Consider the following 21,217-nt stretch of genomic DNA (forward strand, 5'->3'; position numbering starts at 1 on the left):
CAGCAGAAGAGAAAGCTGTAGTTAATACAGGGTACCTATGTAAGAATTACACTAGGACTATGTGGCTCTAAGTAGAAGACACGGAAAAGGGGCAGGATAGCACTCTATGTTCCGAAACTCTTGTTGTTTTCCACCATGTCCGAAACAAGTCACAATGCATTCACCCTCTCTAATTCTTTCCGTCCTTATTTGTGATTATGGGAGTATTTTTTTCCCTTCATTATTGACCAGTCTTGACATTTTTTTTGCCAGGGGGTGGGTTGGAAGAGCTAAAATCTCATCATATAAAACAATGGAGAAATTAAACCTTTATCTAATAGTCTTTTAGGAATGAATAACTGTTCCCACCCTGGTACCTCATCCATTAAACAAAGTGGTACTGAGTGTCTACTAAGTGTGTAACAGTTGGGATATAGAAAGAAATAAAGTATTTTTAAAAACAAAACAAGAGGTTCTAGTTCAAGAAGGCTACCTGGGAGGATCATGAACTCATTTCCTCCCAAGACACCGTGAATCTACAGCTACACACAGAGCAATTTTTTCTGAAAGAAATCCAGAAATGAAACAAGCAACTCCTACACATCCAGCAGACAACAAAGGAAAATACTCACCCCACCCACCCTGAACTGGTTAGAAAGCCTGAGACACTCTCTTGCTGTAAACTTCACCCTTGGCACAGTGACATACCATCCAGAGGGAACTCACAATTCCCAGCTGCAACCTGAGAAACAGAGGGTTTAGACCCAATATCTAGCACCTACCTGTCAACACTCCCACCTGAAGGACAGCCCCCCAAAAAGGATGTCTTGAAAAACAATGGAACTTGTATCCATGAGAACCACAAGACTATAGTAGAGCAAGAAAGAGTTCCTCCCAGGGCTCAGCATGAACAGAGCTGACAGAAACACTAATCTCACAATCTCTGTCTGCAAGAGGCCTATTTCCATAGTTTAAAGCTGCTGCCTGAAGGTCAGGATGACTGTGATCCTCCCCCGACACCTGGGAGGCTTATGGGGGCTTCCTCTGGCCTCCTCCATGTAGCTAGAATATCCCTTGAAAGAGCTTGTGCACATGTCTGGTACTCCAGCTTTTGTGGCTGCCACCCAAGGGAAGTACCTCTTGACTATTCCTTGATCCCACAGGACTGTAGCAAGTGAAGAAACAGTTCTTAACCAGCTCAGCACAGAGGGAACAGACAAAAGTGTCTATCTTCCAGTTTTTCCTTGGAAGAGGCCTATTTGCATACTTTAAAAGCAACTGCCTGAATATCTGGCTTCCAATCAGCCTGCATCCAGGTACTAACTGGGATTCTCCCCCACTGGGACACTGACAGGTCTGGGCACTCCCTCAACTACTGGGAGCCACTAAGAACAAAGAAGGTAGTTTGGACAATCACAGAGGTTTGAAAATGAATCAAGAGCTTGGGCCAGGGTGAATGAGACTGGTCTGTCAAGAGTGGGAGATGTGGCTGTTACATCTAAGGCATAGAAGTCAACAGAGAGAGTCAAGGAAAATGAAGAAAAAGATGTTCTCCCCCCACAAAAAAAGATGAGAGAACTCCAGAAACAGATCTTAATGAAATGACAATAAGTGATTTATCTGATAAAGAGCTCAGAAGGCTAAGTATTAAAAATAACTATAACTACAATAATTTATTAATGGATCCACAAAGGAAAGAGATGTAAATTGTGACATCAAAACATAAAATGTTGGGAGGAGAGAGTAAAAATGTAGAGCTTCAGTATTCATATGAACTTCAGTTGTTACTGGTTTAAAATAGACTGCTATAAATATAAGGTGTTTTATGTAAGCCTCATGGTAACAACAAAGTGAAAAGCTAGAATAGATATACAAAAGATAAGGGGGAAAGAATCTAAGCATACCACTACAGAAAGTCATCAAATCATAAAGGAAGATAGAGAAGGGACAAAGGAGTTACAAAACAGAAACAATAAAATAGCAATAGTAAGGCCATATTCATTAAATAATTACTTTAAATGTAAATGAACTAAATTCTCCAATCAAAAGCCGTAGGGTAGCTGAATGGATTAAAAAACAAGACTCATGGGCACCTGGGTGGCTCAGTCAGTTAAGCATCCGACTCTTGGTCATGATCTCAGCTTGTGATATTGAGCCCCAAGTCATGCTCCTCATTCAGCAGGGAGTCTGCTTGGGATTCTTTCCTCTTCCTTTCCCTCCCCATCTGCCCCCCCCATCTCTCTCTAAAATAAATAAATAAATAAAATCTTAAAAAAAAAAACAAGGGTCAATTATATATTGCCTACAAGAGGCTCACTTCACCTTAAGGGTGCACACAGACTAAAAGTGAAGGGCTATAAAAAGATATTACATGCTAATGGAAATCAAAAGAAAGCAGGGAAGATATATATATATATATATATATATATATATATATATACACACACACGTGTGTATCTATATACATATTAGACTTTAAGTAAAGACTGTAATAAGAGACAAAGAATATCATTATATAATGATAAACGTGTCAATTTAGCAAGAGGATTTAACATTCATAAACATGCATGCCCCCACCACAGGAGCATCTAAATATGCAAAGCAAATGTTAGCAGACCTGAAGAGAGGAATACATAGCAATATAATAGTAGAGACTTTACTATACTACTTTCTTTTTTTTTTTTTTTTAAGATTTTCATTTATTTATTTGACAGAGACAGAGAGCACACAAGCAGGGGGAGTGGGAGAGGGAGAAGCAGGCCTCCCACAGAGCAGGGAGCCCGACTAGGGGCTCGATCCCAGGACCCTGGGATCATGACCTGAGCCGAAGGCAGACACTTAACCAACTGAGACACCCAGGGGCCGCTACACTATACCACTTTCAGCAATGAATGATCAATAAGGGGACATTAGACTTAAACTACACATTAGACCAGATTGTCTTCATAGATATTTATAACATATTCCATCCAACAAACAGCAGAATACACGTTCTTTTCAGAAAATGTGATGCCTCCAGCTTTGTTCTTCTTTCTCAGGATTTCTTGGGCTATTCAGTCTTTTGTGGTTCCGTATGAATTAAAGGGGTTAATATCCAAAATAAAATAAATAAAATAAAATAAAATAAAATATCAATAAAATAAAAATAAAATAAAAAATAAAAAAATAAAAGAACTCATTTGACTCAACAGCAAAAAAAAAAAAAGTTAAAAAATGGGCAGAGGAACTGAATAGACAGTTTTCCAAAGATATCCACATGGCCTACAGATATATGAAAAGGTGTTTAATGTCACTAATCATGAGGGAAATTCCAATCACAGTCACAATGAGGTATCACCTCACATTTGTTAGAATGGCTAATATCAAAATTACAAGAGATAGCAAGGGCTGGTGAGCCTGTGGAGCAAAAAAACCCTCGTGCACTGTTGGGAACGCAAACTGGTACAAACATTATCGAAAACTGTATGGAGGTTTCTCAAAAATTAAAAATAGAACAATACATGATCTAGCAATTGGTCTTCTTGGTATATACTGAAAGGAAATGAAATCAGTACCTGTAAGAGATATATGTGTTCCCATGGTCATTGAGAACTGTGTTCACAATAGCCAAAATATGGAAACAACTTAAATTCTGTCCAAGAATGAATAGATAAAGAAATTCAGCCATAAAGAGGAAGATCGTTACCGGGAGCCTGGTGGTTAGTCAGTTAAGCATCCAACTCTTGGTTTCTCCTCAGGTCATGATCTCCCAGTTGTGGGATCGAGCCCTGCGTCAGGCTCTGTGCTCAGTGAGGAGTCTGCTGTGGATTCTTTCTTCCTCTTCCTCTGCCCCTCCCTGCTTGTGTGCTCTCTCTCTCTCGCTCTCTCTCTCTCTCTGCTCTTTCTTTCTGTCTCTCTTTCAAATGAATAAGTAAAATCTTTAAAAAAAAGAAGAAGGAGAAGATCCTTTCATTAGGGACAACATGGATGAAACTGGAGGACATTATGCTAAGTGAAATAAGCCAGACACAGAAAGAAAATGTTGCATGATCTCACTCATATGTGAAATCTGAGGAAGTTGTATATGTAGAAGGTGAAGATTAGAATGGTAGTTACAAGTGTGGGGAAATGTTGGTCACCAGGTGAAAAGTTCCAATTGTGTAGTATGAATAAGTCTACAGATCTAATGTAGAGTATGATGACTATAGTTAAATATACTATATTTATCCCAAAAATTTACTAAGAAAGTAGATTTCAGGTGCTCTCACCACATATTCAAAAAATGATAACTCTGTGATGAGATGAATATGTTAATTATCTTGAATGTCGTAATCATTTCACTATTTATATGTATAACAGAACATGTACACCTTAAATATAAACATATTTATTAAAAGTAAAAATAAATAAAAATTGTATTCTGATTTCATTTTCAAATGTATGTTGTAGGTTCATACTAAAAATGAAAACAATATTTTTTTTTATTATTTGAGTAGAGTTAAATTTTGTACCATAAATAACCTTTACATGATTCTGCCTCATTGGCTCAGAGGAGTCATTGGTCTGCAAGACCTGTCACTTTTGAGCTCACACCATCTGTAAAGCCTAGAAAGTAGTTTAGTTATAGTATGATGTATTTGAAAGTGTAATTTTAGTTTAGTATATTTTTCATTCCACAAATTTGAAGTATAAAGGAGAAAGGAATATGACAAAATCATGAGACTCTCAACACAGCAAGCAACTTGGAAATTGTCCAATTAGCAATAATTGCAGAATCAGCACTTACCATACACTTGAAATAAATGCCTCTTTAGAGAAACTACAATTTAAATATTTCTCATACAAATATAGAAAACAACACTGTCTCAAAAGGAAATAAAATAAAAACATGCTGATTGGCAGCTGAGGTAATTGCTGCATTCAAGTTATCTTGTCTGTTTTTACATTAAAAAACATATGCCCTACTTTATTCCCATCTACAGAGATGGAAAAATATATATATATATTGCATCTGGATTGAAGCCATGGCTTGATAGTAATGTTTCTTTGAAGATAGTAACATATACTTAATGTCTCATAATATTGGGGAAAGAGTAAAGATTGGGGAAAGGGTAGAAATGGGAAAAGATCCACATTAACAAATTTAACATAATTGATGTGTTTGTGCTCATAAATTCTCTACCAGATTTTTTGAACAAAATGGACAAAGTATATATAGTTTAACATTTTGACTGTTGGAAGGAAGCAAAAATAAATACATTTTGTTTTGTTTTATTTTTTATCTTTTTAAGGTTTTTATTTAAATTCCAGTTAGTTAACATACAGTGTAATATTGTTTCAGGTGTACAATATAGTGTTTCAAGAATTCCATACATCACCTGATGCTCATCACAACAGGTGCGCTCCTTCATCCCCATCCCCTATTTCCCCCATCCCCCACTTGCCTTCCCTTTGGTGACCAGCAGTGTGTTCTCTATAGTTCAGAGTCTGTTTTCTTGGTTTGCCTCTCTGTTTCTTTCTTTTTCCCCCTTTATTCATTTGTTGTTTCTTAAATTCCACATGTGAGTGAGATCATATGGTATTTGTCTTTCTCTGACTGACATTTCACATAGCACAATACTATTTAGCTCCATCCATGTCATTGCAAATGGCAAGATTTCATTCTTTAATGGCTGAATAATATTCCATTGTATTTATATACCACATCTTTGGACCTTTGGGCTCTTTCCATAATTTGGCTATTGTTGATAAGGCTGCTATAAACATCGGGGTGCATGTATCTCTTCGAATTAGTATTTTTGTATTCTTTAGGTAAGGATCATTGGGTAGTTCTATTTTTAACTTCTTTGAGGACCCTCCATACTATTTTCCAGAGTGGCTGCACCAGCTTGCATTCCCACCAACAGTGTAAGAGGGTTCCCCTTTCTCCACATCCTCACCAACATCTCTTGTTTCTTGTTTGTTGATTTTAGCCATCCTGACTGGTGTGAGGTCGTCTCTCATTTTAATTTTGATTTGTATTTCCCTGATGATGAATGATGTTGAGCATCTTCTCTTGTGTCTTTTGGCCTTCTTCTTTGGAGAAATGTCTATTCATGTCTCCTGCCCATTTTTAATGGGATTTTTTATTTTGGGGGTGTTAAATTTTATAAGTTCTTTATATATTTTGGATATTAACCCTTTATCAGATATGTCATCTTCTCCCATTCCATAGGCTGCCTTTTAGTTTTGTTGGTTGTTTCCTTTGCTGTGCAGAAGCTTTTTATTTTGATGTAGTCCCAGTACTTTATTTTTGCTTTTGTTTCCTTTGCCTCAGGAGACATATCTAGAAAAAAAGTTTCTACAGTCAAGGACAAACAGGTTACTGCCTGTGTTTTCTAGGATTTTAATGGTTTCAGGCCTCACATTTAGGTTTTTAATCCATTTTGAATGTATTAAATAAACACATTTTAAATAGTACTTTATTTCTTAGCTATTAGTATTTTATTTCTTATTACCCTTTGTCATTTGATAATTCATCAAATATATATGGAAAATCTAGATTTTTTTTTACTTTTATGTTGAAATAATTATGGATTCATAGGAATTTACCAAAAATGCATACACAGAGCAGACATCAGTGAAAATGGCATAGTAGGGAGCTCCAAAAGTCTGTCTCAGTAACAGTAGCCATGAATCAACTGGTAAAAGCTGAATCAACTTTTTTGGAATTCTGAATATTACTCAAAAGCTTACAGCAACCAGGGGAATGCTTAGTTAAAAAGAACAGAGCAGCTGAATCTCAGTAAGAATACTTCATAGCATTTTAACTTAGTCCCTTAATCCCCAACTTGGTAGTGGTCTTGAAGACACCAGCCTGCGTTCCCAGGACAAGTGTGTAATACCAGAAGGAGTAGAGTCGATCTTACTTTCAAAGAATTATGGTTGCCCACTGTGACCCTCTCCGTCTGCCCCTCCTCCCTCCCTCTTCCTCTGCCCCTCCCCCTCAAATAAATTTTTAAAAATGAAGTACTGACACATACTATAACATGGATGAACCTTGAAAATAGTTTTATGTTAAGTGAAAGAAACCAGACCCGAAAGACCTCGTGTGGCATGGTCCCATTTACAGACAGTGTCTCAAATAGGCATGGAAAGATTATAAGGCAGAGGCTGGGGAGTGACTGCTTCATGGGCATAGAGTTTCCTTTTAGGGTGAGGAAAATATTCTGAAATTAGGGAGGGGTGAAGGGTGCCAAAGGCTATGAATACACTAAAAGCCGCTGAGTTGTACACTATAAAATGGTTAAAAGAATGAATTCTATTTTATGTGAATTTTATCACTTACACATGGTCACGCACATACACACCGGAGTAGCTGTGGGCCACACGTGGAAACGCAAGCTGTTCAGGCCATGACTCTCCTGCTGTGTTCTGGGGTGGTAGGAGCACTGGGATCCCCTAGTTCTTCCCCTGAGTCTGTAGCAGCAGGCAAACCCCTTCCCCTGACCTTTTGCTTTCAGCATTGATGAATGTGGTTATTTCATTTCTGTCTTTACCTACCACACAGAAGTCTCATCCAACCTATAGGACACTAGGTTCCCACATCAGATTCTCAACAAGGGCCCACCGAATAAAGGGTATAAAATAGGAGGGAAAAGAATGTACAGAGATCCGAGGTACCTTTCATCCAGTTGCCCCCAGAGTAAGCATGATGTGAGGATATGGAATTGTGTTGGTATAACCCTGTTTGAAGATAGATGGATGCATGATAAGACTTTAAGATTCAACAGTTATTAGTTTATTGGGGAGCTCTGCATTAGAGGCTTATCTTATTTTCCAAAATATAGCAGCAATAGTCAATATGATTCTGAGCCTTTCATGAATATTTCGAAGCAAACATGGTCTTTAAAGAAATCAGCTTCTAATGCTTAGAATTATGGGCTTGGGACTGCATGTGATGAACTTGATATCTGATCAAGACAGACTTAACATTCCCCTTGGCTTGACTGCATTTGAGGCAGACTTCTTTCTGACTCCAGGCCCCGGTCTCTCTTTTCTTTGAGCATTTAATTTAGAAAACTTGAAATTGTGAATTCCCTCCCTGCTCCTTGAAATGTAAGTTTGCTAGTCTTGCCAGTTTTACTGTCCAGGAGCGTCTTGTTTCAAAGACCTGAGAGCTATCTCTTTGAAGTTATCAGGAAAGATAGAGCCCTGGTCCTCTAGTGTCCATGAGAAGGCAGGAGCCTCACTTCTGTAAGTTCCAGTTAGCAAACACGGATGGCCTCATGCACTACCTAGCCTCTCCACCCGTGTCCTCCAGCACTTCTCTGCTAGTTCACCCCAGTGCTTAAAATCACTCCCTCCTTTTGTCCCAGTTGAGATCGGTCTCTGTCCCCTACTGCTGTAGTCTGGAATAAATTCTGCCTCACCTATTTGACTGGTCTGGTGCTTTTTCTTCTACATTTCTTCAAACAATATTTTGACCTGAGGATATACACTTTGGTTACAATCTGGCATTTCCTAAAGTTGCTTATTACTTGCATGCTTAGGAATGCAGGTAGTCAAAGGTGGAGCCGGAAGGAAGAGTCTGGACCAGGAGATTGGCATGCAACCTGTTGGAGTTCAAATTCGTAGAGATTAATAAAGATAGAATTGTCAGGTAGGAGCAGTGTGACGACCCAGGGACTCATGTATCTGGAGACTTAGGGAAATAAATGTAGTGGGAGAGTGGAAACTTCACTGCAGTAAAGAAAGGGACAGAATGGGGAAGTTTAGCGGCAAGAACACCAGTTAACAGACTGAGAGTTGGGGGCGGGGGAGGGGTATGCAGAGGGCAAGAGACTCAAGCATATGGTATGTTGAAAAAAATAAAGGAGCAGGGACGCCAGGGTGGTGCACTCTTGGTTTTGGCTCAGGTCCTGATATCTTGGCTTGTGAGATGGAACCCCACAGCCAGGCTCTGTGCTTAGCAGGGGTCTGCTGGAGATCCTCTCCCTCTGCACCTTCCCCTGCTCATTCTCTCTCTCTCAAATAAATAAATGAATCTTAAAAAACAAAATAAAATAAAGGAGCAAATCTAGGCAATGATCTGTGTACATGGCCTAAGACCCCAGCTACAAAAACTATCTTTCCTTCTCATGGAAGGTACTGACTGAGTCCCAGGCAAACAGACATGATTACAGCTTACATTTCAGGAACCAGCAACTTAAAAGAGACATAATCCCCATTAACACCACATTAACACCTTTCGTCTATGTTTGTACTTATGTTGGGACTTTTTTTTTGTAACCTGAAATTATCTTCTCCATCCTTTCTGATCTGTCGTTGACACATTGTACCACACTCCACTTCAAGAGCCTTTCTTGCTCATCCACGTCTGGGTTAGCTGTTCCTCCTGCCCATTCTGTGTGTGCCCCTCGGTCCCAGATGCACACCTTGAAGGTTGAATACCTGTTCATGAGAGGCCTCCCCCACTAGGCAGTCTGTGCCTTGAGGTCAGGGACCACATTTTCCCTTTCTTTGTAGCTCCAGCTCCTAGCACAGTACCAAGCACCTCATTTCTGCTAGCAAATGTCTATTAAATGTGACTAAAGTAGGAGAGAAAATAGAACAAAAAAATTTGAATTTACTTTCTACGTTATGTCTTCATCAGTGAGTGGGGATGAGTTTTCTTTGGTTGTATTAAAACAGAGTTTGACTAATAAAAGGCAATCACTTGATTCCTGTGGGGGCCAGGTCCTGGCCCCTCCTCACTTCTACCTTCTTTCTCACTCAAGATGTGGCTATTTCAGTTTTTGCCAGAACCATTCCTAGATCTGTCAGTCTTAACCTTAACTTGTTTACCAATCACTGCACTTGCCTGTTTTCCATGATAGTCTAACCCTTCGCCTGGACACCTGCCTGCCTAAAATGCAGAGGCAGATACAAACCCAAAGAAAGAGTTTGGCATTGGTTCAGACCCACAGATAGCTACTTTCAAAACATTAATAACCAGGAAAACGAGAATTATTCTAACTATGGGCCATATTGTTTCAAAAGGGATAAGATACTAATTTGCTTCTCAGTATCCACTGTAGGCAGGTAATCTTGTGCTATTTTTTTTTTTTAATTTTCTTTTTTGTAACAAAATTTGTTTGCATTGCTTTTATTTTTGCTTTTTTATATTTTTCTATAATGCTATAAAACAAAAAAAAATGTTTAAATGCAATTAGTGAATAAACTAGCTTACTTTGTGTATGTTACACAGTTTTTTTCTCTTTTTTTCATGCAATTTACCATCCTTTAAATTTTAAATGTCACTTTTCCCCACTTTTTTTCCTAAATGATTGTAGATAGCAACCAAGAGTTCAGGTGAAGTGAAATAACATAGACTTGTCTGTATTGTGTGGTCAGGGGAGCTCATAGCAGAAAGAGGTGTTTAAACTAGAGAGCTAGGATAAAAGAGGAAAGTTGTTACCTGGAACCATGGTCTCTTTCTTCCGTGATTTCTAATGGCCTACAAAGGATGTGTTCTGCTAACCAGGAAGGAATAACACCAGGAAAACTCTGCTCCTTCTATCTTTCTGTTCCCTTCTCCTTGTGGGAAGCAGAGTGATTTCTCTAATTTGTGGGATTGGAAGATGATATGGCATGTACTCAGTCCGACCTCTTCCTTGCCTGTTTTTGGGAGGCATGTCCTTAGAAAATACTCATTCTTTCTTCTCCCGCGAAGTGAGTTCAGCACAGCAGGGACTGTGAATGCCTCAAGAAGGAGGCTGCTGGTATGGGATGCTCGCTACCCCACTTTCAGGCTGAAGGTGTTCAAAATCCGATGAGGACACCAATTTTATGGGTAACAAAGCGGCTGTTTTTATTTCTATTTCCCTGAATAGTGTGTGCGCTTCTTAGAACTCAGTGGGAGGCAGAAGAATGTAATTAACCATCACCCACAAATCCCAACAGTGGTCAGTGCGCTTTACCTGAACATATCCCTTGGGTAGATGAGTTCTCTCATAGCAGACAAACAACTGAAAGCTTTAAGGATGCATAATATAATATCACTTTATATTAGTTTTGGACTTAAAAACAATAGCAACAACGACTGAAAAATTATTAAAGGATACAAATAACCCCCACTTTATACATAAGACATGTTTTTGTCTTGAGCATAGCAAGTCATGATCTGGGGTCATGGGATGATTTGTTGTATTCGGAAGCCAGGGCGATATAATGAAGTTGAGATCGTCACAGCTGACTGTGTTATACTCTAGGAAGAAATCAGAACTGGACGATATTTCTGAGTCCTTCATGAGGTAACATTATAGCCGTGTCACCAAGATGACCCCCTCCGAGGTAGCATAGATCACTGTGTAGGTCCCACATCAGGAAACTTCCCCATGTTATCAGCATCTCTCCCTGCAAACACGGGGTTGATCTGAGGGGTCACCCAGTGATCTGAATGGAAATGAATGGAAATCCAGGCTGAAAGCTACAAATCTCTTTGTTCAGAAGATTTTCTCTTGTTCAAATAGAATTGGAAAGACGTGGAATGAGTCTCTCAAATCACGACTCTTTTATTATTCTAGGAGTCCTTATCAATATCTAACACTCTTAAAAGAATCATGAAGACCGTGTATCTAATGATGTGCTTCTGGTATCTTGGCATGAAGATAAAACACTTTGAACTTGAGTCAAAAAGGATATTCAAATTATTATCTACATATGATTTTATTTCCTTCCCATCTAGCATACTCTCCGGTCTTTGTGGCATCGGCAAATCCACATAATTTGGGGGAAGATCTATATTAGTTGGGGGAGTTTTTCTCATCTCATTAATATTTCTGAGCACCAGTTCTGTTTCACATAGTCAGGTAGGAGCTGTGATATGGGAATAAGGTAGGCATGGTCCTGACTCTGATGGAGCTTATTCCATCCACATTGGGAAGTGTATTAATCCAAATTGTGACAAGTGCGCTGAAGGAGAAAGAAATCGCTAACTTGAATGCAAGTAGATAACAGGGCATCTAGTTTATATTAGGGGTCAGACAAGCCTCTGTGCAGAAGTACCTGTTAAGGGATGGCTGAAGGAGGCGTGTGAGCTAGGCCCGTGGACATTGACAGGAAGATTATTTCAAGCAGAGGGAGCTACGTGTGAGTGTGTGGAGGCCCCAAGGTGAGAAATCGCTCGGCTGAGTGTGGCTCAGAGAGCACAAATGGTATGAAATGAAGTGAGCGAGGTCAGGAGGGCCTGTTGAGGATTCTGTATTTGATCCAAGGTCCCTCTGGCTGTTGTTTGAAGAACTAGTCAGAGGCAGGGGTGGGAGCGGGGTCTGATGTGATCAGGAGACGGGGCTTCTCATAGGAGTTCAGCTGGGCAGGCCTCTCCTTCCTGTTGCCTGCTGGCCTGTGAGGATATCACCTGCCGCCTAATGAAATGTGAGTCTCCGGGTTCCTCATGCTCAGGGGGTGTCTTCTCTTCAGTGGTTTTCTTCAGTTAGGGAAGAAGCCAAAACCCTCCTTCTCCAGTTCTAAAATTATTAGAAAACAAGGATGTGTTTTTCCTGAAAATTGTCACGTCAGACCCAAATTACACTGAGTTCCAGGAGAGGATTAAACATTTGTGAGACGGAGAGCCCACGGAAGCAGGACAGAGTGGGGCTGAGAGAGGCCTGCCTTCCTGCTCTCGCACCCCAGCGTGCGCGTGCGGGTGCAAATGCGCGTGCGTGCACCTGTGTGCCCTAGTTTGGGAGTTCCCATGTGTGCTCTGTGTACGTGCTGGGCACTGATATCATTTCTCCTTATCTTCAAAATCCAAATCGTTCCAAAGCCCACTTGTCATAACAGCATTTCTTCGACTTGCCTTCCTTCAGAAACTGAAACTCCCCAGTGAGCTCCAGGCTCCTTTTCCTCCTTGGATCTTTCCAAGTCCGGTGCCTCGCATGTTTGACTGACGCTGGTGGAGGCTTTCTCCTGCCTGGGTTTTGCTAACTCCGGTAAAAACCAGGGGCTCCATTATCTTGAGATGAGGAATTTTCCTCCTTTTCTCCAACAGTGAAAGTTAAAGATGGATTTCCTCACCAGTTACTTGAGGGCAAACATACCAGTTCCAAGTTTATCAAATTTTCTCCCAAAGAATACATAGTTTAGTCTCATTACAGATTGTAAATTTATTTTATTAATTTGACTTTGAGCCAACTTTAAAGTTAACAGCCGTGGCATCATGGTGCTGAGAAGCATTTGCCTCCTTCCCATGTCTCCTTCCAAGACCAAAGGCCCCTACAGTCACTGAGTATTCCTTTTGTGGGGAGTTCCCGTGACACAGTGATAGCCGTCAAGGACACTAACCACCCCGCTGTCCCAGAGGTCACACAACAAAAAGACTTTCAGACCAAATTAAAATGACCAAATAACATAGCTTATTGGATTAATTAAAATACTGAGCAAGAAGCAAGAACAAAAAGAGGTAAGGGAATACACTTAGATAGCGCAAGAAGGGTAAAAGGGCCACACTCCCTGAGTCCTGATGTGGACATTTTTCATAAATCCTGCTTCTCTCTTGCTGTGTCAGCCTTCGCAACAGATGGCTTGGCGATGACGGCCAGCCTTGCAGTCAGAACAATGGAGGGTCACAGAGGAAAATCTCTTCATCTACCAACACACACCTACCCGCCCGAGAGTTGCAGGGGAAGTGCACTTGAGGCAAGAGAAGCTGCCAGTCACCTTGCTGAACAGCCTCTGGTCTTATTTTTGTTTCTCGAGTAGAGCATATGTAGGATCCGAATGGAACCATATTGGGTGACAACAAATGGTGGCCAATTTTGATGTGAAAAAGTTCTTCTCGGGGCGCCTGGTGGCTCAGTCATTAAGCGTCTGCCTTCGGCTCAGGTCATGATCCCAGGGTCCTGGGATCGAGCTCCGCATCGGGCTCCCTGCTTGGCGAGAAGCCTGCTTCTCCCTCTCCCACTCCCCCTGCTTGTGTTCCCTCTCTTGCTGTCTCTCTCTCTGTCAAATAAGTAAATAAAATCTTAAAAATAAATAAATAAAAAAAATAAACTTTAGAAAAAGTTCTTCTCTAAAGGTGGTGTGATCATGATGGGGGTCTTTCTATCCCTTTGTATCTTTAAGCCGCCTATTTTTGTTCTACTGCATCTTCTATTTTTTTCTATCTTTGGCATGTCTCACATATTACTAACTTACTATCTGTATTTACCAGATCATATGAATTCTGTCCATGTCTCACAAGTTATGTCTTACTCATTATATATACTAAATCTCTCCTTTGAGTTTTACCTAGAACTCTTACATTTACTTTCTAGTATATTACTATCTGTGCTTAATACTTCTTACGAATTCCATCCATCCTATTTGTTTTCCTGTCTTCTATAGCAGAATTAAATATTCTCAACAGTACAGGAAATGCCCATTACAGAATGCCATTAGCTGATCCATCTAATTTGATTAGTGTCATAATCACAAAATCCATTCTTTCTATTCCCCACTATTTCCTCTAACAAAAAAAAAAAAAAAAAAAGGAGAATTTGCATATTTTAATGACATTAAGAGATGCTTGTGGTAGTTCAGGTGAGAGATGATGGCGTCTCAGCTTGGGCTGAAAGTACAGGATGATGAGAAATTGATGAAATTGAGAGGGAGTCAACAGATCTAAGTGACCAAATTGAAGTGGAGTTTGCAGGAGAGAAAGATATCAAGTGTAACTCCCCACTTTCTGGATCTACACATGTATCATTTACTAAACGTGTGTGAGAAGACTAAAAATTGAGGAGTAAGGTCAGGGTGATACCTTTTTAACAAATCAAAGGCTTGTGGTCACCCTGCATTGAGAAAATCTTTTGGCACCATTTTTCCAACAGCATTTGCTCACTTCCTGTCTCTGTGTCACATTTTGGTAATTCTTGCATATTTCAGACTTTTCCATTATTATTTTTGTTATGGTGATCTGTGATCAGTGATTATGACTCACTGAAGGCTCAGATGGTGGTCAGCATTTTATAGCAATAAAGTATTTTTTAATTAAGGTATGCACATTGTTTTGTTTTTTTTAAGACATAATGTGACTGCACACTCAATAGACTGCAATATAGTGTAAACATAACTTTTGTCTGCACTAGGAAACCAAAAAATTCATTTGATTCGCTTTATTGAGATATTTGCTTTATTGCAATGGTCTGGAACTGAACCCACAGTGTCTCTGAGGTCTGCCTGTAATGTATGCAAATTAAATTTTGGAATTATGCTCCAAAGGAGATGTTGAGTTGGTAATTAGTTAAATATTACTATGAAACTTAGAAGACAAATCTGTCGAGTATATACAATGAGAATATTTCTACATCTAGATGATACTAAACACCATGAAATTGAATGGTATCATTTAGAAAAAGAATGTAGAAGGGAAGAGAAAATCAATATTATAAGCATATATACATACATATTTATAGTGTTGATATGCAGGTCACATTTTTAGTTTTATATTACATCCATTTAGCTAAGCTAGAACTAGGTTTCTCAAAATTTCCTTCCATGCAAATTTTCAAGTTAGCTTCATGCACATGAGATATTTTTCATGAAATTTGGAAGATTTGGAAGCAGTAGCCACGTGCTTTTTAAACATGGATGGTCAGTGAAGGACATAAGCTGCCACTCACATGCTTGGCTTGAGAAAATAGCCAGTTCCCAACTCCTCCAGGTCCAGCCAGAGTTTCTCCTTCAGCTTTTACAACTCTTGGGTCAGATGAACGTTTAGCTCCGGGTGTGAGTTTAGTGTGAGCTTCTCCTGCAGGACACATCCATTTCTAAGTTGGAGGCTTGGAAACAGTGAGAGGCTGATGACCATTATCTTGGCTTCTATCTGATCCTTGCAGGTTTCAGCTTGTCTTGCTCCCTTCACTTCAAATCCATCTTCAGTTGCCCGGTGGACTTCTGGCTCCAGTCATACACAAAGAAGCATCAACCTCACATACACCATTTTACTAACTTCCAGAGGCTTCTGTCTTTTGATTGAATCCTGAATGACACAGGTAAACAACCTTTCTCTTTATTATTTTGTTGTGGTGGTGGTGTTGGTGGTGGTAATACTATTGTAGCATCAAGAAGAGAGGAGCAGCATGAACTTGACCAGCAACAGAGGACAATGCCAGGCATGATACTCTTCTCTCTGGTACTGGGGATGGAATTCTACAAACTCCAAATTACTCTGGTCAGCCTACCTCCCGTTAGGTTCTGCCATTAAGGAGCAAAGACGGAGATAAGAAAACCAGGGTGAGAGAAGAACCTACTCATTTCTCGGTTCCTGTCCACAGTGACCCTTCGCTCCAGAAGTAGTGGTTAGTTTCTGATCCAGGCTAATCCCATCACTCCTAGAGCCCACCTAATCCCACCCGCTGAGGAACTGGCACTGCCATGTCCAGGCTCTAAAACACTAACAGCACTCCACCGAGCCCCTTCCTCGGAGGTGTGCATCCTAATTTTGCAGCATTTTGATTTTGATAACTTCAGCTCCTTCTTTTACTACCCCTCCACCTTAGAATTGACCGCTAGATGCTTCCTGCAGATATCACCTATGTTTCCTCCATATTCCCTTTTTTTGTTTTCAGTGTTTGAACACCAGACTGCGAAATCTCTATATTAAGTTTAATTGCTTCATCTATATGGAGTGGTGTCTTTTGTCTTGCGTGGACCCTGTCTGATACATACTGCCTCTTAACACATGTGAAAACATACTGGAGGAGTACCCAATAGTTGGGAGAAAATTATCAAAGAAAATTTCTTTGAGGAGCTGGTATCTGAGCTGAATCTTCAGCGCAGAAATGTTTATAGAATGTTTTACCAAGTTCCTAGCATAAATAAAAACATTCAAGATGAATATTTTTTCTCCTGTTTGCACATACTGCCACTGTGACTATTTTTTATTATTATTAAACTACTATTATGAGGCATAATCAGGGATTAGACAGCTAAAAGGGTTCTGGAAATGGGGGGTGTGGTCATTCCTGGGCATGAGATTAGGACGCAGAAGGGCACCTAGAACACATAGACGCACAGAGAGCATGACACAGGGAAGGGTAAGTCATCGTAGATGGGCTTCCAGATGGAAGAGGAAAAGTTGAAGGGAGTGAGGGCACAACAGAGTGTGTGAATTGTGAGACCAGGTTTGCATATGGTTCTGAGAAGGACAGGGAGCTAGTAGACCGATGGCTGACATTCCGTACAGAGCAGTCTCTCTGATGGAAGTCCAGTTACATTTCCAAAGGAGACACATGTGGGTTGAGGTTGACCAGGGATGAGTCTATGCACTATTTCCGATGAAGGTTAAGGTTGTTGGACATGAATCGGTGAGAGTGGGTATGGGGAGAACAGAAGAGATTTGGAAGTCAGGAAGTAGAATTGGCAGTGTCGGTGACCAATTTGTTGTAAAAGGAGAAAAATAAGAAGAAATTAACTTGCGAAGCAAGGTTTCTGGCAATGACAAGAGTGTGCATGGAAGTGCCAGCCATCAGCACAATGCTTCTAGAAAGAGGAACAGAGCTGGACTAAGATTCTTAGTTCAGTTTAAAACCTGACATGTGTTTTGGTCCATGTGGGCTACAAAGTACCATAGACTTGGTGGCTTGTTAACAGCAGAAATGGACTGCCACAGTTCCGGAGGCTGGGAGTCTGAGACCAGGGTGCCAGCACAGTCAGGTGAAGGCCCTTGCAGACGTGTCCTTGAATCCTCATGTGGAGGAAGGGGTCAGGGATCTCCCTGTAGCCTCTTATACAGTCACTAACGCCATTCCTGAGGGCCCAGCCCGTGACCCTAAGTACCTCCCAGAGACCTTCTAATAGCGTCACACTGGGCAATAAGATTTCAACACATGAATTGTGGGACACAAGCATTCAGACACTAGCTGTGTGTGTTAGTTATCTATATTAAGTAAGCTCCGTGGATGTAGCAAACTTGTCTGTCTTGTTCATGGTTACATTCCTGACAGCTACTATAACATCAGGCAGAGAACAATCACACCAACACTGTTCATGGAAGGAATGATGTTTGATTGTGAAGGAAAAAATGTATTACGAATTTTTAGCACATAAATAATAGATGTTCCCAGAGAAGAATCTAGAAAAAAAAAAAATAAGTAGGTTTGATAAAATAGGAAAAAAAAAAACCAACAAACTAATCACTAACTTAAAAAAAACCCACAAAAAACCCTAAGTTTTGTATTGCCAAGAAAATAGTTTGTATTGCAAAGCCATTTGCAAAAATACGTATTTTATCTCCAGAGCTCCACAACATCACGTTTTGTACATGGATTCATTCATCTAGTCAAGAAGTGAGGGTCTGCTCTGTGCCCGGCACTGCTCTGAACTCTGTGAATCCCGTAACAGAGAACAAATCACTGCCCTCGTGGTGCTTATATTCTCATGGGTTGAGATGCACATATAAGTAGTAAATTATGTCGTGTGTCATAAGTAATCAGTCCTGTGGAAAAATAATCAAGAAGGGTAAGGATGTAGGGAGTATCAGAAGCAGGACAAGGCTGGCTATTTCGTTTAGAGCAGTGAGGCTGCTGATAAGGTGTTCATTTAGTGGATGCCCCAAGAAGGGCAGTAGCAAGTCAGGTCGTCGTGGGGATGAGAAGGCTGATCGGTTCAGGCAAAGGGGTGAGCAGATTCTCAAGTAAGGTTGTGCCTTTCAGGTAAGAGAAGCAGCCCTGGCAGGGCTTGAAGCCAAAGCGGTGGCCCAGCGAGCAGCTCCTGGAAGGTTATGGCCGCCCTACTCAGAGCTGGTGGACCGAGACGAAGCCCCAGCTAACATTTAACTTGTATACAGTGACCTATAAGCATGGGAGAGGATGCTTAACCAAGTTTGAAAGCAAACAAAAATTAGAGTAATTTGGATTTTGGCCTGATAAATGAACAAAATAGATGATGCATCATGCTGGTGAAAATATAGGAAAATGGGCCATATTACATTCAGCTCAAGGGGAGTGCACATTTGGACAATTTTTTTAGCACTACCCTATTTAGAAGATTTAAATTTTAATGCTTTGGACCCTGTCATTTTAGTTCTGAGAGTAATCCAGTAATATTATCAGAGAGAAACTTGAAGATGTATTTATGAGGAAATTTATTTATTATAAAACTGTGTAAGATAATAATAAATTTGGAAATTCCCTAACATAGTAAAATGCATTCTGATACCTCCGTAAAATAGAATATTAGACAGCCATCAGATATGGAAGCCATCTCTGGCAGAGACCGTCGAAGAGCCCCAGTATCTGTTTTTTTCCCCCCTTTCCTGATAGAAACTGCATGTTTTTAGCTAGGCCTTTGGCCACGTAGAACAAACACTTCACTTCACCATTTCTGTGCTGCCCTGAGTTTACTCTGTGGGGACTCAGTGGTGGTTCTTGGCTTCCAGGAAGAGAAGGCTCCCTGAAAGGGAGGGGCCTGAGTCTTCTGTGTCTTCCTCTTTCTTGCTGGCTGGAGGGCTGCTCGCGGTACCAGTAAGAGCTGCAACTCCAACGGCGTCTCTGACCAAGACGTGCTCTCTGAGATACAAGGTGCTCAGTGACGAGGACAGAAGGGACAGCCTGAGGACACCTCGGAGACCCCCCCACCCCCCAGTCAGCCCTGGGTGGCTTTCCCCTGCCCTCACAGGCTCACGCTGCTTGCCTTACTCATCAGAATCCTCGGCGGTTATTTTGAAAAAAGGAAAGTGCAGGTCACAGAGTATCTTACATGGTTATGTTTCTAAATACATCTGTGAGTTTGTATATGTGGGGAGAGAGAGAGACAGCAGGATGGAGGAAAGGGAACATAAATCATTTCACGGAACACATGATTTTTCACTTCCCTCTTTATAACTTTCCATTCTAAAGGGATATTTTTACATAATCATATTGTTCCCAGGATTAAAACAAAGTAAAGCTTTTTTTTTTAGTGCTTATATAAATTGGCCTTCATTTGCAGTTTGAATGTTAAAATAATGAATATACAGATACAGATATGTATTGGTAATTTTTTTTATTTTTTTATTTTATTTTATTTTTTTTTAAAGATTTTTATTTATTTATCTGAGAGAGAGAATGGGAGACAGAGAGCATGAGAGGGGGAGGATCAGAGGGAGAAGCAGACTCCCCGCTGAGCAGGGAGTCCGATGCGGGACTCGATCCCGGGACTCCAGGATCATGACCTGAGCCGAAGGCAGTTGCTTAACCAACTGAGCCACCCAGGCGCCCCTATTGGTAATTTTTTTTAAAAAAATCAACATTCTGATAATTTTTTCATTGTTAAAAATACAATTTTATTTTTTTAAATTTTTTTATAATGTTCAGTTAGCCACCATATAGTACATCGTTAGTTTTTGATGTAGTGTTCAATGATTCATTAGTTGCATATTACACTCAGTGCTCATCACAACACGTGCCCTCCTTAATGCCCATCACCCTGTTACCCAATCCCCCTCCCTTCAGCAACCCTCAGTTTACTTCCCAGAGTCCAGAGTCTCTCATGGTTTGTCTCCCTCTCTGATTTCTCCCCCTTCAGTTTTCCCTCCCTTCCCCTACGGTCCTCTGTGCTATTCCTTATATTGCACATATGAGTGAAACCATATGATAATTGTCTTTCTCTGCTTGACTTATTTCACTTAGCATAATCCCCTCCAGTTCCATCCATGTCGATGCAAATGGTGGGTATTCATCCTTTCTGATGGCTGAGTAATATCCTATTGTATATATGGACCACATCTTCTTTATCCATTCATCTGTCAATGGACATCTCGGCTCCTTCCACAGTTTGGCTATTGTGGACATTGCTCCTATAAACATTGGGGTGCACGTACCCCATCTTTTCACTACATCTGTGTCTTTGGGATAAATACCCAGTAGTGTAATTGCTGGGTCGTAGGGTAGCTCTATTTTTAATGTCTTGAGGAACCTCCACACTGTTTTCCAAAGTAGCTGCACCAACTTGAATTCCCGCCAACATTGTAAGAGGGTTCCCCTTTCTCCACATCCTTGCCAACATTTGTTGTTTCCTGTTTTGTTAATTTTTGTCATTCTAACTGGTGTAAGGTGGTATCTCATTACATTCTGATAATTTAAAAAAATTACTACTTAGGAATAAATTCACACTGGCCTTTATATGTTTTTAGGGGGACACCTGGGTGGCTCAGTCATTAAGCGTCTGCCTTCAGCTCAGGTCATGATTCCAGGGTCCTGGGATCGAGCCCCGCATCGGGCTCCCTGCTCAGTGGGGAGCCTGCTTCTCCCTCTCCCTCTGCAGCTCCCCCTGCTTG

The 21,217-nt window shown here is 40.6% G+C and overlaps 1 long non-coding RNA gene across 3 annotated transcripts in view; it reads left to right on the forward strand.

Moving 5' to 3' along the window:
• LOC116647053 overlaps positions 1-21,217 on the forward strand; it is a 148,330-nt gene that overhangs the window by 98,311 nt on the left and 28,802 nt on the right. For 2 of the 3 annotated variants that reach the window (XR_004302266.1, XR_004302268.1), the window contains exon 2: positions 15,798-15,953. This is a non-coding gene — a long non-coding RNA (uncharacterized LOC116647053). Of the gene's footprint in view, positions 1-15,532; positions 15,954-21,217 lie in introns of those variants that run through there. The other variant, XR_004302267.1, reaches the window with a different exon arrangement.

Source organism: Phoca vitulina, unplaced genomic scaffold (assembly GCF_004348235.1).
Source record: "Phoca vitulina isolate PV1807 unplaced genomic scaffold, GSC_HSeal_1.0 scaffold38, whole genome shotgun sequence".
Taxonomy (NCBI): Eukaryota; Metazoa; Chordata; class Mammalia; order Carnivora; family Phocidae; genus Phoca; species Phoca vitulina.